The sequence below is a fragment of the Pezoporus wallicus genome, unplaced genomic scaffold (assembly GCF_028554395.1).
Source record: "Pezoporus wallicus isolate ANWC-B61680 ecotype Strahan unplaced genomic scaffold, APGP_CSIRO_Pwel_v1 contig_4238, whole genome shotgun sequence".
Lineage (NCBI taxonomy): Eukaryota > Metazoa > Chordata > Aves > Psittaciformes > Psittacidae > Pezoporus > Pezoporus wallicus.
Window position 1 is genome coordinate 1,431,300 of NW_026637932.1, and position 16,585 is coordinate 1,447,884.

Below are 16,585 nucleotides of genomic sequence, written 5' to 3' on the forward strand. Positions count from 1 at the left end.
GCTTGTAACTTTAATTAGAACCTGCTATCTGTTCATACTGGTAATAGTAACGGTTGTCACTTGAGTACAGATGCATAGATTCAGCTCATATTGCCACTTTGACATTATATGTAAAATCTAACAATCTTCCCAGCTATACAGCTGAGGATACCATCCAGTGATGCTTTATTTTACTACCACCCTAAACTCCAGACTCTAAACCCTAACAATCTGATTATTTTTTTAACCATCCAATAGCACTTTTTCTAAATAATAGAAACTTTACAAAAAATAGCTTCATTTGGAGATAAATATCTGCCTGAAAAGGTTATTCAGCCCATCCAGATTTCTTTTTTGTTAGTATAGATTTTCCCAAGGCAGTATCATTTCTTGAATAATTATCAATATAAGCAATTGTGTGCTAAAGTAGGCCAATTCATTCATTAAGCATACACACAGAAAAGCTCTTGGTTACCCTGGTAAAAACAAACAACTCTTCTTTCTGTCTGCTCCTCAACCCTTCCCTAGAATATGATGATTACATTGAAAAGTAATCAGTTAATATTTGATTTGCATTGTCAGGAAAAGGAAACATAAAATGTATTTCTTTGGAGCAAAAGAATTAGGATCTGGGAAATTGTTCAAATAACACTAGCCTTGTTTGGTTTGCTTCTTTAAACACTGATTTACAACTTTCAGTAATTTGAAAGGAGTCTTCCACCAACTAGTTGCAATTAGTGAAGTTCTAAAAGCTTGCCAGCTTATTATTTAGATAAGCTCTTCCTTCCAATAAAAACTAAGTCCTTTTTATTTATGTGGCATAGACAATTGTATGTTCCACATTTTTCTGATTAAATGCATCAGGAATAGAACAGCTTTTCAAGGTCTTTGCTCACTACAAAGATACAGACAGGCTGCTCTTGAAATGGTCTGCATACTAGCCAGTATGCTTTGTGTGAGAGTCAGCAACACCAGCAAAGTTAAGAATGTATTCATTAGCAATCACCAAAATGAAAAGGACATTTTCCTCATGGACCAATGTACTCCACGGTTGGTACAAAGTTGCATTCAGCCTAGTAAATCTACCTACCTTCAAACCCCAGGTATCATCCCAGCACCACTTGCTTACAGAAAAGCTGCGTTTCTCCTCTATGAATGGTGATGATGCCTAAGCAGGCAAGGGGAAAGGTTCATGTCAAACATTTAGTATTTGGCTATCATCCAAAACAGGAAAAAAGGAATGATCTAAAGTGTCACCCTGTGTAGTGGTTGATCAACCTGCTGCTGTCTGCTACATGCCCCAGGATGAAGTGCAATAGGTTATACTCTCAGTAAGAAAACAGTGGTAGCTCCAGAAAAACATTGTCTCAACAGCTGTGAATCTGCTCAGTACCCTGAAATGTGTGAGTCCCGGGTGCTAAAGGCAGCAAGACATATTGAAAGCACCCAGCTGAACAAAGACAGTGTAAGGAGTGAAATTTAATTCAGCAACTCCTCCATCTGAGAGATCATGAAGATACCTGGTTGGCTTTGGAGAATTAGGGAAAATACTGTGGCCTCCTCTTACAGCTCTCTGTGGATATTTTTCCTGAACTACTGAAAGATTAACACAATTGTTTCATTGTAGTTACAAGGCAGTACACAAACAAGCATTCTTTTACAAGAGGGAGTGGCAGAGCATGCAGGATCTGACCAAATAAGCTTTGACTCAATTCAAGCCAATACAAAGTTAGCATATTTTAATTGAGATGTGTGAGATTATTCTGGACCTGCTTTTGTTAATAGGAACAGAGTGAGGTTTGCTGTCTGGTACCATACATTTCCTGCCATTTCTCTCTGTGGCTCATCCCCTTTGTTTTATTACCTTATCTCAAAGCCAGTGCTGTTCCACATCCATGCTCTCCTTCTTGTAGCATCACTGGTAAATTTAATACTCATTCCTTAATCACTTTTCTCTCAACAGGCAAGGAATAATTGAACAGTTGGGGGGTGGGGAATGACAAGATTTAGTGCATAATTTCCTCTTAGAAAACAAGAAAACTCACCCATTTATACCAATGCATATTCAACTTCTTTCATTAGCAAATGATCCTATGATATGATTAAAGGAATCCAGATCAACTAGTCCAGTTGGTAGAAAATAACAGATACCACGTACTCTAAACCCACCACTGGGCCACAGTAGCATCTTCAACAGAAGGAAAAGTGAAGACAATAGAAGACAGGAGCTTTTGCAACATATTTCTTGTTGCCATGGTTTTTTCTGCCGTAAACACCAGATTATAGTTCATAACAGTAAAGCCTGTAGTGAGGCCCTGGCCCGAGTTATATCAATGGCAAAAGTTTTTTGCTGACTTCAGTGAGATTACAATTTCTTTTCTGAAACATTAAGAGGATCCATTTGTTGATTCTTAGACTTGGGTACTGGACGTTAGAAAATAAAGACAAAAAGGATCTTGATGTTTCAAAATGCTTTCCAACCATGGAAAAAGACTTTGTTTCTCTTCACTACTGTTAACCTTGTTCCCCCATGCATCACCGCCAATAAGCACTATTTCACAACGGAAAACATACACTATTTTTTCCCCCACTAGATCAATACCTGTCTAAAAGTATTTACTCACCAAAAGGGCTGTGATCCTTTTCTTTGTCACCCTTAAACTTCTGTTCTGCTCTTGATTTTTTGTTTTGCTTTTTGACACAGGTTCTTCTTTTACTTCCTGGCTATTGCTTGTCTCTAATAGGATATTTTTTTCATCTTTGCTCTTCTTTGCACTGACATTTATTATAGAGTATATGCCACAACTTTTCTACTTGTCTAATCAGAGGGTTGGTCCAGCACTGAAATTGCAGCTGTTTTAAAATGCTACCTATAAACACACACTTTATCTTCAGTTCCTGTTCACAGGAGCTTAAAGGAGACAAGATGATGATGATCAAAGTAGGAAATGGGAAAGACTGATAGGAAACTTGTTTTATTGAAACAGAAGAAGAGTCGAAGGGCAAGTAAGACATATAGGTAATCCATTCTATATTGGAATAGGGCAGAAGTTATTGTATCATACTTCTGTGAACGCATTGAAGTGAACTACTTATATTCTGAGTAGAAAAGACTAAAGTGATGAAAGAAGTTAGAATAAAGGATATTAAATAAGCCCCAGATAGTTGACTGCAATATTCACAGCTTTTGGAGTCCTTTATCTTTTCTGCAATTGGCTGCTGACGTACCATTTGTCTTTAGAGAAACTCGTGCTTCTGTCTGGCTGTCTTAAAAACAGATAAACCATGTTCACTGTCAGTAGGGACTTAAAACCTGTGTTCTTAAAGCAATATCCGGAGAAAAAAAAACAGTTGTTTACTTCCTGTAGTCAAATTGAAAGCTTCTTACAGAGATGGAGATACAACAGGAAAAATAAGGCAGTCACCCTTTTGGCACCTTGAGGTTGAAGTCCTTGCTTTGAATCAGCTAGAAAGAATTTAGCAATGGAACCCGCAGCTCAAGGAAGAATAAGCCAATTACAGAAACACCGGATGCCCAGGACACACTGCCAGTGCCCCCAGTCCTGGACTCTGACATGAAATGACCACCAGAATGCTTGATTTGGGAATAAGTCTCAATACAGCAACGTTTCCTTTAGTTAGTGGCCCAAATTTGAAGTTTTGCATAACATACGTCCTATCTGAGAACATATCTGCTACAGCTTATTCAAGGGTGACAGTGTTTTATTTCACATTCTATACAACATAATCTTTACCTATACCCTGACCTTATGCTTATTTGCTTCCAGAGGCTGCTAACCTCTGTTCTGCTGCACAAAGGTAGCACCATTTACAGCCCAGATTTCAACATGAGACTCATATATGACTTTGGAATAAAATCTAAACTGAATCCTTGTCAATACAGCTGAAATAATAAGAATACTTCTTTCTTTCCAAAAGGCAGCATTTTGGAATGTTTCTGAACTCAACATAAAATGGGAACTTTGACAGTGCTCTCTTACATAATGAAATGTATTAATTAATTCACTTTTTCAGATTCCTAGTGGCAGTTACCTTTTTCAACCTTAGCAACGAGTCAGATGACTGCCATAATTACAAAGAGTACACAGTGCACAACGTATGATCAGAAGCATATAATATTCTTGAAGTGTAAAATGCTCCAACAACAAAGCTAGAATAAACTTATTGTTTAGTTATTGGCACAACTCACACATTTATAGCTGCATCCAAATAGCTCTGACTCTGAAATTAATGCCTGGGCATAATTTTTACCATTTTGTGCATATTATTTTTCATTTATTAAGCCATAGGTTAAAGTTGGAGAGAGGAAAATTCCAAACTACAAATATATTGTGGCTTATACTATTACTTTCATATTAAAGTGGGTTTTTTTACTGGGGGCATGTGAGGTGGGGGATAACAAAAACATTTTACCTACGCATGTCAGATACCACACACAGAAATCTAACTAAACCAAAAGTCAACTGTCTTCCCAAGATACTGTACTTTCTGCTCAAAGCCTATTGAAAAATTAGGTAACTTGATATATAAAAATTGAAGTGTCATCAGTTTTTTTCTTGCATCGTCTTTCTAGAGTCAAAAGACAGTTTCAGTTAACAAGTATATTGCTTTTGATTTAAACAGGATTTAGGTTATTATACTGCTGTTACTGCTTCAACCTCTTTGTGTTCATATTTGCTATTCACTCGTATACTTCACCTAGAAGTGTTGACTGCAAGCTTTCTGGGAAATGCCTAATCTTTCCCTGTATGAGAAGACAATAGATGTTGGCAACCTAAACACGAACAATGATGTGCTATTATTTGCATTCACTGTTGGACACTCCAGCAACAAAGTCTGAACAGACTCAATATCTGCTCCAGTCCTCATAAAAAGAAAGATTCACTGAGTCAATGACTTTGCTAAAAAGAGGCAACAGTCTGGTGTCTAACTGCACTGCAAGAAGGTTATGTAACATTAGCATAGTGGGGGGTCAAGAATACTTTCAGCAATCAGGACTGTAAAAGACAAGAGCAGACATATCAACATATTTTATACAACCTCTAAGGCGATATTGCTGTACTTATATACCATAGCTGCTCTTTTTTTTCCAGGTTTTATCATTCATTCCAGAGTGTCGTGGTTTAAACCCAGTCAGGTAACTTGTTCACTCACTCCCAGTGAGTGGTGCCGAGCTGACAACAATCGAGGTCCATGTCCCCCCCCCCACCGGGGCTCTCCCCTTCCCCGCTCCTGGAGGAACGGGGAGGAGGATCGAAAGAGCGCAACTCCTACGGGTTGAGACAAGAACAGCCCAGCAACAAATCACCACCGCTACTATCAACTACAACAATGATAAGAGAAAATAACAAGGGAAGAGAATACGATACCACTGGCCAAGAGAACGAGTTCCACCCGGAAGCCCGTGTCCTTCCGGGTAACTCCCAGTTACTCCCCACCCCGGCCATGACGTGCTGTGGTATGGAATACCTCCCTGGCTAGCCCGGGTCAGGTGCCCCATCTCTGCTTCCTCCTGGCTTCCCCTCCTCCCTGGCAGAGCATGAGCCTCACAAAGTCCTTGGTCAGGGTAAACATCACTTAGCAACAACTGAAAACATCGGTATCACCAGCACTGTTCCCAGGCTGGAAGTCAAAACACAGCACTGCACCAGCTACCACAAAGGAGAAACATGACTGCTACTGCTGAACCCAGGACACAGAGTCAGGAGCAAACCCCGGTAAATGTTACCAGCCTGAAACATACTTGTGGTTTGTACCATCTTCTCTCTAAGGTCCTTCAGCAGCAGTCTCTAATGCAACACAAATGACTTGAAGCCCATAATATAATTTGTAACATACTGCATAGAACCTTTTCTCTCTTTGTATTAGTCTGATTTAAAAAGCAAATAGCAAGGAGAACAGTATCATATCAGGGCTTTTATTCTCCTGCTGTAGACATTAGCTGTTGAAGTCAGTACAAGTTCTACCAATGTGTCTTTAACTTCCCTTACAACTTGGTTTTCCACAGCCTGTCTGCCACAAATCCTCATGCCCCCTGCCCTCTTCAAAGAAATGTTAAACTTACTTCATGCATGTAGGGTCTGGTAAGAGACAAATCCCTGATTTCAGAATTAAAGTAGCTCAACCAATTTGCTCACTGTAGGAATGAGGCCTGCGACCATGAGATATGTAGTGAAGGAATTAACGAGTGAAGTATAACATCCTGATGGGCTACTGATAGGGGTGATTAGGCTACCAGGTGCAGGCTGGGTGGCCCTTAATGCTGCCTCAGCTGGGTGGAAGAAGGGGTGATGCCAATGTTTCACAGTTTTGTTCTACCTTTGTGCAAGACCCACAGCCCTTGAGCAACCTGACCTAAGGCAGTCCTTATCCCTCATTTACATATAATAAACACACCAAAGTGAGAAAGTTGCTGCCCCCTATACCACCTGTGATGACAGCAACAGGTAGTTCAACTACAGTCTCATCTCTACTTCTCTCAGATGTATCAATTTCTATACTCTGAATGCAACAGTCACACAAAATTTGACCTAAAAATATAAAATATTCCATGATACATCAAGAGACAATTCAGAGACAAATTTCAGTCCTGCAGTACTCAGGACCACATTATTCTTTAGGTTGCAATCTGATTTGCTCATATTATTTCAAGGTGACTGCATTTTTATGTAGCATATGCCTAACACCATGGGTACGATTACTACTACCATGTAACATCAGTTTTCATGGGTAATTAATTGATAAATGACAGCCAACTCCTTCTTAGCTGCTACATAAGTCCTTTATTAGCACATTTAATTCAATAAAGAGTGGGACAGTACAAATCATAGTGAAGGACAGAGAATCAGTTTGTTCATTTTTCTACATTGACTTCTAGAGCACTCAGAGCATGGCTCATTGCTTTCTCTTACTATGGGTCATCTGCATTCAGGAGAAAACAAAAAGTAAAACAACAGACACCATTCTTTTCCCAGGATAGCTTAAAATTAAGCTGAGAAAAGGACAGGAATCTCAGAGGCCTGTCCTTTAAGGTTATTCACTGTGGCAGCAACATTACATGAGGAAAAGCAAGTGAATATACTGAATGTAAGTAACATCAGCCTCTGGAAAACAAAAATTGTCTAAAAAGAAGCAGGATGACAGCAGAGAAATAAAAATTGCAGAAGAAGAAAGGAAAAAAAAAATTGGAGAGAACAAAAAAAAAGCGTTGGAGTATGTTGACTGTGGAGGGTGAGAATTTTAATGATATCCTAAAATAAGCACATGTATTTGTCCAGTGAGAGATTTAAGCATAAAGATCCAAAATAGATCCTCCTTTTGAGGTGCAAAGAACAAAGAGCTGGTGGAAATCTTTATTGTAGCAAATTTGGTGTATTTTAAAGTAAACCGATCAATCCTGCTGAATAGCTAATAAAAGTAGTCCACTAGTGCCAATATCACAAAAGTTTTTGGTAGAATGCCAGAATGAAAGAGGTATATTTTGTGAATCCAAATTCTAGTTGAAATTTGAAAGGGGGCTACCTAGAAACATTTGAATATTGATGTTGTTGAGGCAAGGTTTCACAACAGTGACATTAAATTAATATTCATATACTCTACTGTCCTGGTTTTGGCTAGGATAATTATTCTTTTATTTCTAGAGGCTGATGCAGGGCTGTGTTTTGGCTTTAGTCTGAGAACAATGCTGATAACACACTGATGTTTTTAGTTGTTGCTCAGTAACACCATGATCAAGGACTTTTCAGACTCTCATGCTCTGCCAGCAAATGGAGCTGGGAGGGCACAAGGAGCTGGGAGGGAGCAGGGACAGGACACCTGATCCAAACTAGCCAAAGGGGTATTCCATACCATGCTTGGTATAGAATGTGGGGGTCAGTTGGCCAGGAGGGGCTGATCATTGCCAAGAGATGGGCTGGGCATCAGTCAGCAAGGGTTGAGCAATTGTATAGTGCATCACTTGTCTTTCCTGGGTTTTATTCCTCCTTCTCTCTTTTTCCTATTATTATTATTCTTTTATTTCTATTATTATTATCTTTTACTTCATTTCAGTTATTAAGCTGTTCTCATCTCAACCCATGGGTTTTATCTTCTTCCAGTTCTCCTCCTCATGCACCTGGGAATAACCTTCTGAAGTTAATACTTGTAAAATGAAGTTGCAATTAATATATCCATTTTTAAAGTGTGTTAGAACGATACTCCTGACAATGTTAACTACAAACCGTGTCCTTCCCTGAAAAACTTCTAAAGAAAGTCTCCCCTAAATTGTCATTCTACACCTAAAGAATAATACAAATCTTGTCTAACTGTTCTTTATTGTAAAATAAACAGAATTTGGTGATGACCCTGACAGGCTGCAAAAGGCGTATCTCTGACTGAGTTTTTGGTAGAATGCCAGAAATGAAAGAGGTCTGTTTTAAAGATGCCTTTAGGTAGCTAAATACCTTTGAAATATTTACAGTACGGAAAAGCTATTGATCAAATTCTTGCATGAGGCGTTATTAAAGTCCTGGTTCAATATTTTGGCATTATTAATAAGAAATTATAACTTGGCTCAGATTTAGTAAAATTGGCAGCTATCTAACATCAGCCTTGTACAGCTTTGTAATGATTGTTTCAATACAAAATAAATGCTAAAATAAGTTAATTTAATGTATTATACTTTTTTTTTGCTATACCAGCATTTCTTTCCTGAAAAATGTCTAAGCTCTGGAATCCCTGTTCAAAACAGAATGAATACAGCTGAGCTGCAGATACATTTTTCACTTCTGCACCCAATTTTGAATTCTTGATTTACTTATCTTTATTGTGATATGAGACAGACTCTCTTCTCATATACGTCCTCAAGCTTATGTGGAGGGTCAAAATCACAGTTATTCTGCTGTATTAACTCATAGAATACAGGAAAAAAATGAATGTGCACTCGGTGGTTAACTCAGAAATTAAGACATTTGGGAGAGCACAGTGTTCATACACCAGAAAATCTCCCTCAAGTTTTTTTTTAAAATACTTTTCCACAATTATGAGACAGATACTTTTAGTTTGTTTGTTTGGGTTTTGGTTTTGTTTTTTGTGGGCTTTTTTTTGTTGTTTTTGGTTGGTGGGTTGGTTGTTCTTTGTTCCTTTGTTTTTGTTTGGCTTGGGTTTTGTTCTTTTTGTTTGGTTGGGTTTTTTTGCTTTGTTTAACAGTGCTCTTCCCTGGAGCAATTTATCTGCAGAAAGGGGGGGACAAGCAAGTCTCTTGCAATATGTTCTAGATCAAAGGCTGTGGCACAAAATCCTTTGCACAAAGAGGATGGACCAGCATAAGCACTGATTGATAGCAAACTGTGGAAGCATCCTCTGGCATAGGTTCCTTTTAAAACAAGATTTCTAAACTGCTGCTTTCCACCAGGCCTTTTGCAAGCTTCAGCTTCAGGAACAGCTGGGAAAAAGCCACAACTTAGATTTGCACTCTCGGGCAAATCCCCAGAGCTGCCTAATTACATCTGAGATTTCTCTGCCCCTGTAAGACACAAGGAGCAGTCAAGCAATGAACAGTGAGAATAATTCTGTGTTTAAACAACAGTATCTAGTGTCATTTTAGACACTGAGCGAAGACATCTGCCCAGAGAGCAACTCAGATGGGACTTTAGGGGGCCATTCTAAGAGACAGAGCAATTGCTGTTACATGTCTAATTCCTTTAAATGGAAACCAGAAGTTTACAATGTTCCCATATTTATTAGTTGAGGCCATGATCCTTTAAACATCGTACAATATTTAATATTAATCACAGCAAATTTATACACAAAGATAAGGACTTGCACTTCTGCTGACTGAAGGCATTAGTAAAATATGTAACAGTGTTTGTGAAGCTCACGATTTTCAGGAAATCCACACGACTTTCATTCATTTAACCTCATCTTGGAAATACTTGCCTCTCAGATATTTTCCTGTTAGAGATACACAATCTTATGAAGAGGTTTAGCAGAAAAAAAGTGATATTACAAACTTTGCTATTTTGTATTCAAAGGTTTTATCATTCTACCAAGCAAGGAGATTATAATAATAAAAAGCCCTTTATGTCTGTATTTAATTCTGCAGTTTAAATTGGAAATATTTTGAATTGGGAGTCTTCATCTTTGTTTCAATCACATGTTTATTCTTACAGGCATAAAATAGTTACCATACAAATGCCATACCATACCAAACAAATGCTGTGCAATTGTTTAAAACGTATTACAGTTCAGTGTCAAACGTAAATACAACATATGAATATACATATCGTATCTCTTTTAAACTCCCAGTCTTTATTCTCAAAACATAAGCATCTCTTTTAATCTCTCTATCCTTCAGTACTGTCATCTGCAAAAGGTCTGTTACTCACATAAGTGGGAACTTAAAGGGTGATGAAAAAGGTGTAGAAAATGGTACAAAAGGATTTCTTTCTGAAGTCTTAGTAGAAATGGAAAATGAGTGTTTTAAAGTTACTCAAAATCTCATCATTTACCTGCTTTAAAAAAAAAAAACCAAACACCTACTTAAAAAAAAAAAAAAAAAGACCCAGATCACTCCAGTAATAAACTTTTTCATCTACAGAGTTTAGGGACAAAAAAATAATCCTCAGTGAATGTGCTTGCTGGTACTTCTGCAGCTCAGGAGCAGCTCAGAGGGAAACAGACACTTTTCCTCTTCTTGCAAGCTGTGTCTTCCTACGTTTGCCTGCTTTTCCATACAGTCTCAGGTTACTTGTAAGTGTCAGCTGAGTCCTCCTCAATCAAAAGCAGGCATTTAAGCGTACGGTTTTCTATTCCAATCACCCACTCTAAAAATAGGGGATTTGGAGGATGATAGCAAGATCTACATGCCTGCTCTCCAGTAGTGTCTGTGAACTATGGCATGGTAACTGCTTCTCCTGTTGCTAAGAGAACAAGCTGGAAGTATTGGGTTGGTCTCAAGCTTTGTTCCTCATCGGGGGGGGGAAGGTCCTGTGGGAAAGATTAGCTAGGTGTGCTATTGCCACCTTTCACTATATTTGGGAATGAAATGGAAGAAGATGGACTTGAGAATCTCAGTTTTCATCTCACCTCTTCTATCCTAGAATTTTACTCATTATATTGCGGGGAAAAAAAGTTGGGAAAAATATGACCTGACAAATGTTAAAGCCAATCTTGGGCTGCAAAATAAATCCTAGGTCAGGACTATTGATTACTTTGCATTCACTGCTGACAGTGTCAAATAGATGATGAAGATGAAAACCTATCCTGAAAGCATTGTTACTAAGGTTCTTAAAAATAAAATCCTGCAATGTCAAATGCAACTATAAGAGAATGGGTTGGACTATATTCGACATTGCATTGCCACTGGACTTCTTGAACCTTGTCAAATGCTAGAAATGAATCTACTTTCAGCTGTAATTTAAGATTCCTTTTTCTAGGTACCTGTGCAACCAGATACAAGCTGATCATTCGATTTTAGGGGTTGTATGAACTAAAAAAAACACATTGCCAATGAGAAGGCAGGAGGGTGAATTTCAGGAAGATTTTTTAAGAGGTCTACTCCACTTCTGAATGAGAGTGTCCATTCATGTTACAGCCATTCTATAATAGGAACTTTGTTGTTTGTGTTTTATGTGACACTTCAAGAAATATGTCTGGTTTATCTTTTACTGACTTCTGCTGAATTATCAGATGTACCTATGCCACTGTGTGTGTGTGTATATGCATATATACATATACACAGAAAAATATAGCAGAAGATAACTTCAGTTTCCAAAGTCCATGAGTTTCCAAATGACTTAGGTGATCACAATTTGTCAGCAGCTGCTACGGAAGTAAAGGCTATGATCTGAGAATCCATTTCATAACAGGGTACACTGTAATTCTTAGCCACAAAATGCCATACCATGTTTCTTGAGAGGCGATGTTCATCTCATACTATAGTTGGTATAACTGTAGGCAGCTTTCCACTCACCTTCAATACAATTAAGTGAAGTTCAGTGGTACGCAAACCACATGTAGGCTGTTCACACAGGACTAATATTTCTTCTGCACATAACATACAAGCTTGCTGCTGAGTAATGAAAGAGGTGAAGGAAGAAGCTACAGCAAAGATCAGAAATGAGGACCGCTCTAACTAATACAAGCAAAAGCATAGCATTACATAGAAGAAAAAAATGCCGTTTTGATACTATGTGTGATGGTTTATTAGCAGTTTCAAAATATGATTTTAAGCTTTAGAGATACCAGCTCAATAGGGTCTAGAGTCAAAGCTTTCCCTACTGAGTTGCTGTTTGGCTGAGCGTCAGAGTTTCCAATTTGCTCTTGCCTGAAACGGAAGCTTCCATGGTTGGTAGCACTGAAAATGAAAATCAAAACTTTGAAAAGTTACATTAGTGGAAAACATTCACTTTCATACACCACAGCTTTGTTTTGAGTCAGGCTTCCTTGAACACTCCCAACTTAACCTTTTACATCTGAGAAGATTTTCCATTCTCCATATTTATTCTTAAGGGCCACCCTCATATGTTCTCCATTGCTGAAGGTTCTGAAGGAATTGAGATGATTAACATAACTGTACCACGAGGAGGATGTTCCCAGGATAACTATATCTTACACACGGAATTTCCATGAATAATTGCTACCTCTGAATTAAATAGCTGATTGCTGGGAGCTGTAGAGTCATACTGCTGGATACTTAGATGGGCTTAGCAACTCTGATGAGGAAAACAACATATTTATTCTGGCAAAGGACCACTCTACAAATATGGTTCTGTTTCGTATATCAACACTGTCTTAGTTATCTTTGTACAGCATCACCCTGCAACATAATTATGTCTGTGTGATTATGGAATGGCAAAGGGTAGAATTGCTTTGAAAACTTCCCGATGTCTATCAGAAATTTATTGCTATCAAGTGTAAATTGATTTTTGAAACTGTCAGAACTACCACATCACTATGAAAATACTACCAGGAGAATCAAAATATGATTTTGTATGAGAATAATTCTGAGCTTGCTAACAGATAGAGAGATGTGTTAACACAGAGCAGACAGGGATAGATCTCATCTGTCTGGGGCTTTTCTTGTATACTCACTTCAAGTAATTGATAAATTAGGAATATTAATAAACATATCCACTCAAAAAAAGTATTTTCAGTCTTTGTTATCTTTACTATGCATGGAAAGATTTGTTGCTAGTGCAAAATGCAATTAAATGACTACCAGAAGTACCCCTTAAACTACTGTAACACAGCCTTTCTTTAGATGCTCCAAACTTTGTGAGGTTTAGACTTAAGACTGTGTTACCACATTGTCTCTGATAAAATTCAGAGGTTAGCACCAGACCCACTGGACCTCTCACAGTCAACGAGGCTACTTTATCTTCAGCTTGCTTCCCCTCACAGTAGCGGTGGAAAAGGCAAATTTTTAAGGCACAGAGATGTAACCTAGTAAAATAACTGGCACAGAAGAATGCAGTAAAGTGCTGATGGCAGCACAGGATGTCAACTTGGGTCTGGAAGATCTCTTCATCTTTTCCGAGGTTTTCTAGGCTCAAAGTAAGTAAGTTGCACATAACTTTAGGTACTCATGTATCAAACACAAAGACTTTGAATATAGCCCTCATTGTCATTAAAAAAATACTAATATATAAAATAATAATATATAAAATATATTATATTATTGTAATAATAATTAAAAATAATAATATATAAACCAAGAGGATTATCAGGAATTCAGCAGATGCTGCTGCTTTCTTCACATTTCTGCATTTCTCAAACAAGCTACTGGATCCTAGCTCTGGCTCTCTTTAAGCTTACCAGGAGCTGGGAAAACAAGTCTCCCCTGACCTGGGAATTACAACAACCTTTGCACTCTTCAAAGTGAAGATCCTCAGGAAGATAAAGTTGTACCTTTGAGAATAAGAGGAGGTAAGAGCTCTACAGAGGCTGTGATATCAACAGGATCAGTGACAGATTGATGCAGGCTTTCACCTTCATAAAAACAGCTGCTTCCAGCTTCCAATCCAAACTGAACTCTGTGGCAGCCCAGCTGCTAAATCTGATTTCAGGACTAAAGTTTCAACTTCTGTCTCGTATACAGCAAGCAAAGATCACAGAGCAAATAAAATGTTACACATCTAGCAGCTGTACTAATATGGTTCCTATTAACTTCCCTCCCCTCTACCCTGAAAAAAACCTTCTAATTGCTGGATTCCTCTCGGCTCGTAGGGAATTGTACTGACACAGGTAAAGGAGCAAATAGGTACAACCATTTGCTCTCATGCATTGATTTTGCCACAGAGAAGCACAATCAAAGCCTTCAAAGGGCCCGATCCAACCACTTGCTGGAACACCAAGCCCATTCCTCGCTAAATGCAAAAGTAACACATGTCTAAAGGGAAGGTCAAACATCTGTGCATAAGATGTACATAATCCTGCACAAAACCACCAATTCATCATCCTCAAGCAGATAATATAGATATTTTATTATTAAGGATTTAATTTCTTAGTTCAGCTAGGAATTTACATGAGTTACCCCAGGAAACCTTGGGGGGAGGGCATTGTAAAGGCAATAGCAGAAGTTCCATGTGCTTAAACCACTGCCGTAAATCTTCATACAAATCTATACATGCTGAGAGCTAGGGGAAAGCAACTATGACAAAGAGCATCTGGCCTATGAGTAGCTGCAAAACAATGAACTCTTTAAAGTAACAACCCAAGCACAGGGAAGAACATTGCTTAGAGTGCATGATACTGGTGTTAGTAGATATGCTTTATGGAAAACGAAAATTGAACTGAACAGTTTGGCAAGGTGAAAAATACTTTGAAAATTTCTTACTTGTATGCAATAAAGAAAATTCATCTGAATATGAGAAGAGAAAATAATTCAGAAAGTGGCTTTATGATCCTTCAGGATGGCCCAAACCCTCAATGCTTCCAAGATGAGCAATATTCAGCATTCTGCCACTCCAAATATTCACTAGCTTCATCTCCTCCATCACAAATTTATTAGAAAGTTGCAAGCAAAGGACAGCATTAGTTGTCCATTGCATTAGGCTGGGTCCTAGGAAGAAATACTTCCTGGCATGTGTAGCCCAAGGGCACCCACATACAAACAGAAAAAAATCATATTTGGTAAGAAGTAGTATATATAAAGGCCTGCAGGATTAATCAAATGCTGTCTTCATGGTTGTGGCTTCCACTGCCACAGAAGGTGATGTAACCAGGCTTCATAATGCATTTTTCTCAGCTTTACTTGCAGCATAAGAACAATAGCAACAATAAAAAGAACAACTAGAAAAGAGTCAGAAAACACAGCAATGGGGCAGGACAATGAAGTGCCACATAAAATAAAAAAAGGCCAGCAAGTTAGGCCGCATCAATAATGAAGGTCAGCAAGAATGTCTAGGGGTAAGCCTGTGTAAGGATTCTGCAATTAAGAAAAATCCTTTGACCCCATGGCCTGTCTTCTGAGATGAATATCCCATGGCTACAATTAAAAATATTGTTTAGGTTGGTTGACCCTCTCCACACACATACCCTGAGCTTTTAACATATTTGTTCTTTAAGGTGAAAGGAAAAGATGACAATGATAAAAGAGGTCGGGTCTAGAACTGAACTGAAATGGAAGTTGCTGCTGGCAAATTTCACTTCAGTTTTTTTCTTAATTGGTAACTTGACCATTTAAAAAAAAAAAAAAAGAAATGAAAAAAAGGTTTACTTTCACGGCCAGATTCTTTCCCCCTCTGTTTACCAAAAGATTTAATTCTAGTAATCTGAATTAATTAAATCAGCCAACATATCTCTTAAATACCTTTCAGTGTTCAGAATGCAGATGTAGATGCAATGACTAGTAGGGCTTTCTTGATAGAGGCTAAATGCTCCCTCAGCTACTTAGTCATGCCCAGCTTTTCCCTGCAATATCCACAAACTTTGCAAGACAACCATAAAGAAAGCAGAAGTCTCAGATCACAGTTTAGTGAAAACCAGTAATATGCTTTTGGCTTCTTCTGTCTATTGTCCATTGACCTGCAGCAATGCCAGCAATGCATGTAGGACTACATCTGTTTGACATAGCACTGTGTATTTCCTACAGCCTTCCATGTAATTCTACTCAAACTACTTCAATAGATTAATTAATTGTATCTGCAGTTGTTATAAATCAACATAGCTTCATTACAGTTAATAGAAATATACTGATTTATGCCAGCACATATTTTATTTAAAAGAAAAAGTTTATTGAGCCACAATTTGATCTAGAGAGATTGTTTAATTTGTTTCCTTTCTGCAAATTTTCTTCCCTATGAGATTAAAAGCAGAACGCTCACAACAAAAAATTAAAAATGGCATGGACACACCAAGAAAAGGTGTACAATGCTGTCGTGGTTTAAACCCAGTCAGGTAACTTGTTCACTCACTCCCAGTGAGTGGTGCCGAGCTGACAACAATCAAGGTCCGTGTCCGTCTCCCCCCCCCCCCCCCCCCCCCCCCCCCCCCCCCCCCCCCCCCCCCCCCCCCCCCCCCCCCCCCCCCTGCACCGGGGCTCTCCCCTTCCCCGCTCCCGGAGGAACGGGGAGGAGGATCGAGAGAGTGCAACTCCTACGGGTTG

At 38.5% G+C, this 16,585-nt stretch overlaps 1 long non-coding RNA gene across 1 annotated transcript in view; it reads right to left on the bottom strand.

Moving 5' to 3' along the window:
- Positions 1-12,222: 12,222 nt before the first annotated feature.
- The window catches only part of LOC130598666 (uncharacterized), a 30,393-nt gene continuing 26,030 nt past the window's right edge, over positions 12,223-16,585 (bottom strand). The window contains exon 5 of the long non-coding RNA XR_008972053.1: positions 12,223-12,523. This is a non-coding gene — a long non-coding RNA (uncharacterized LOC130598666). The remainder of the gene's footprint in view (positions 12,524-16,585) is intronic.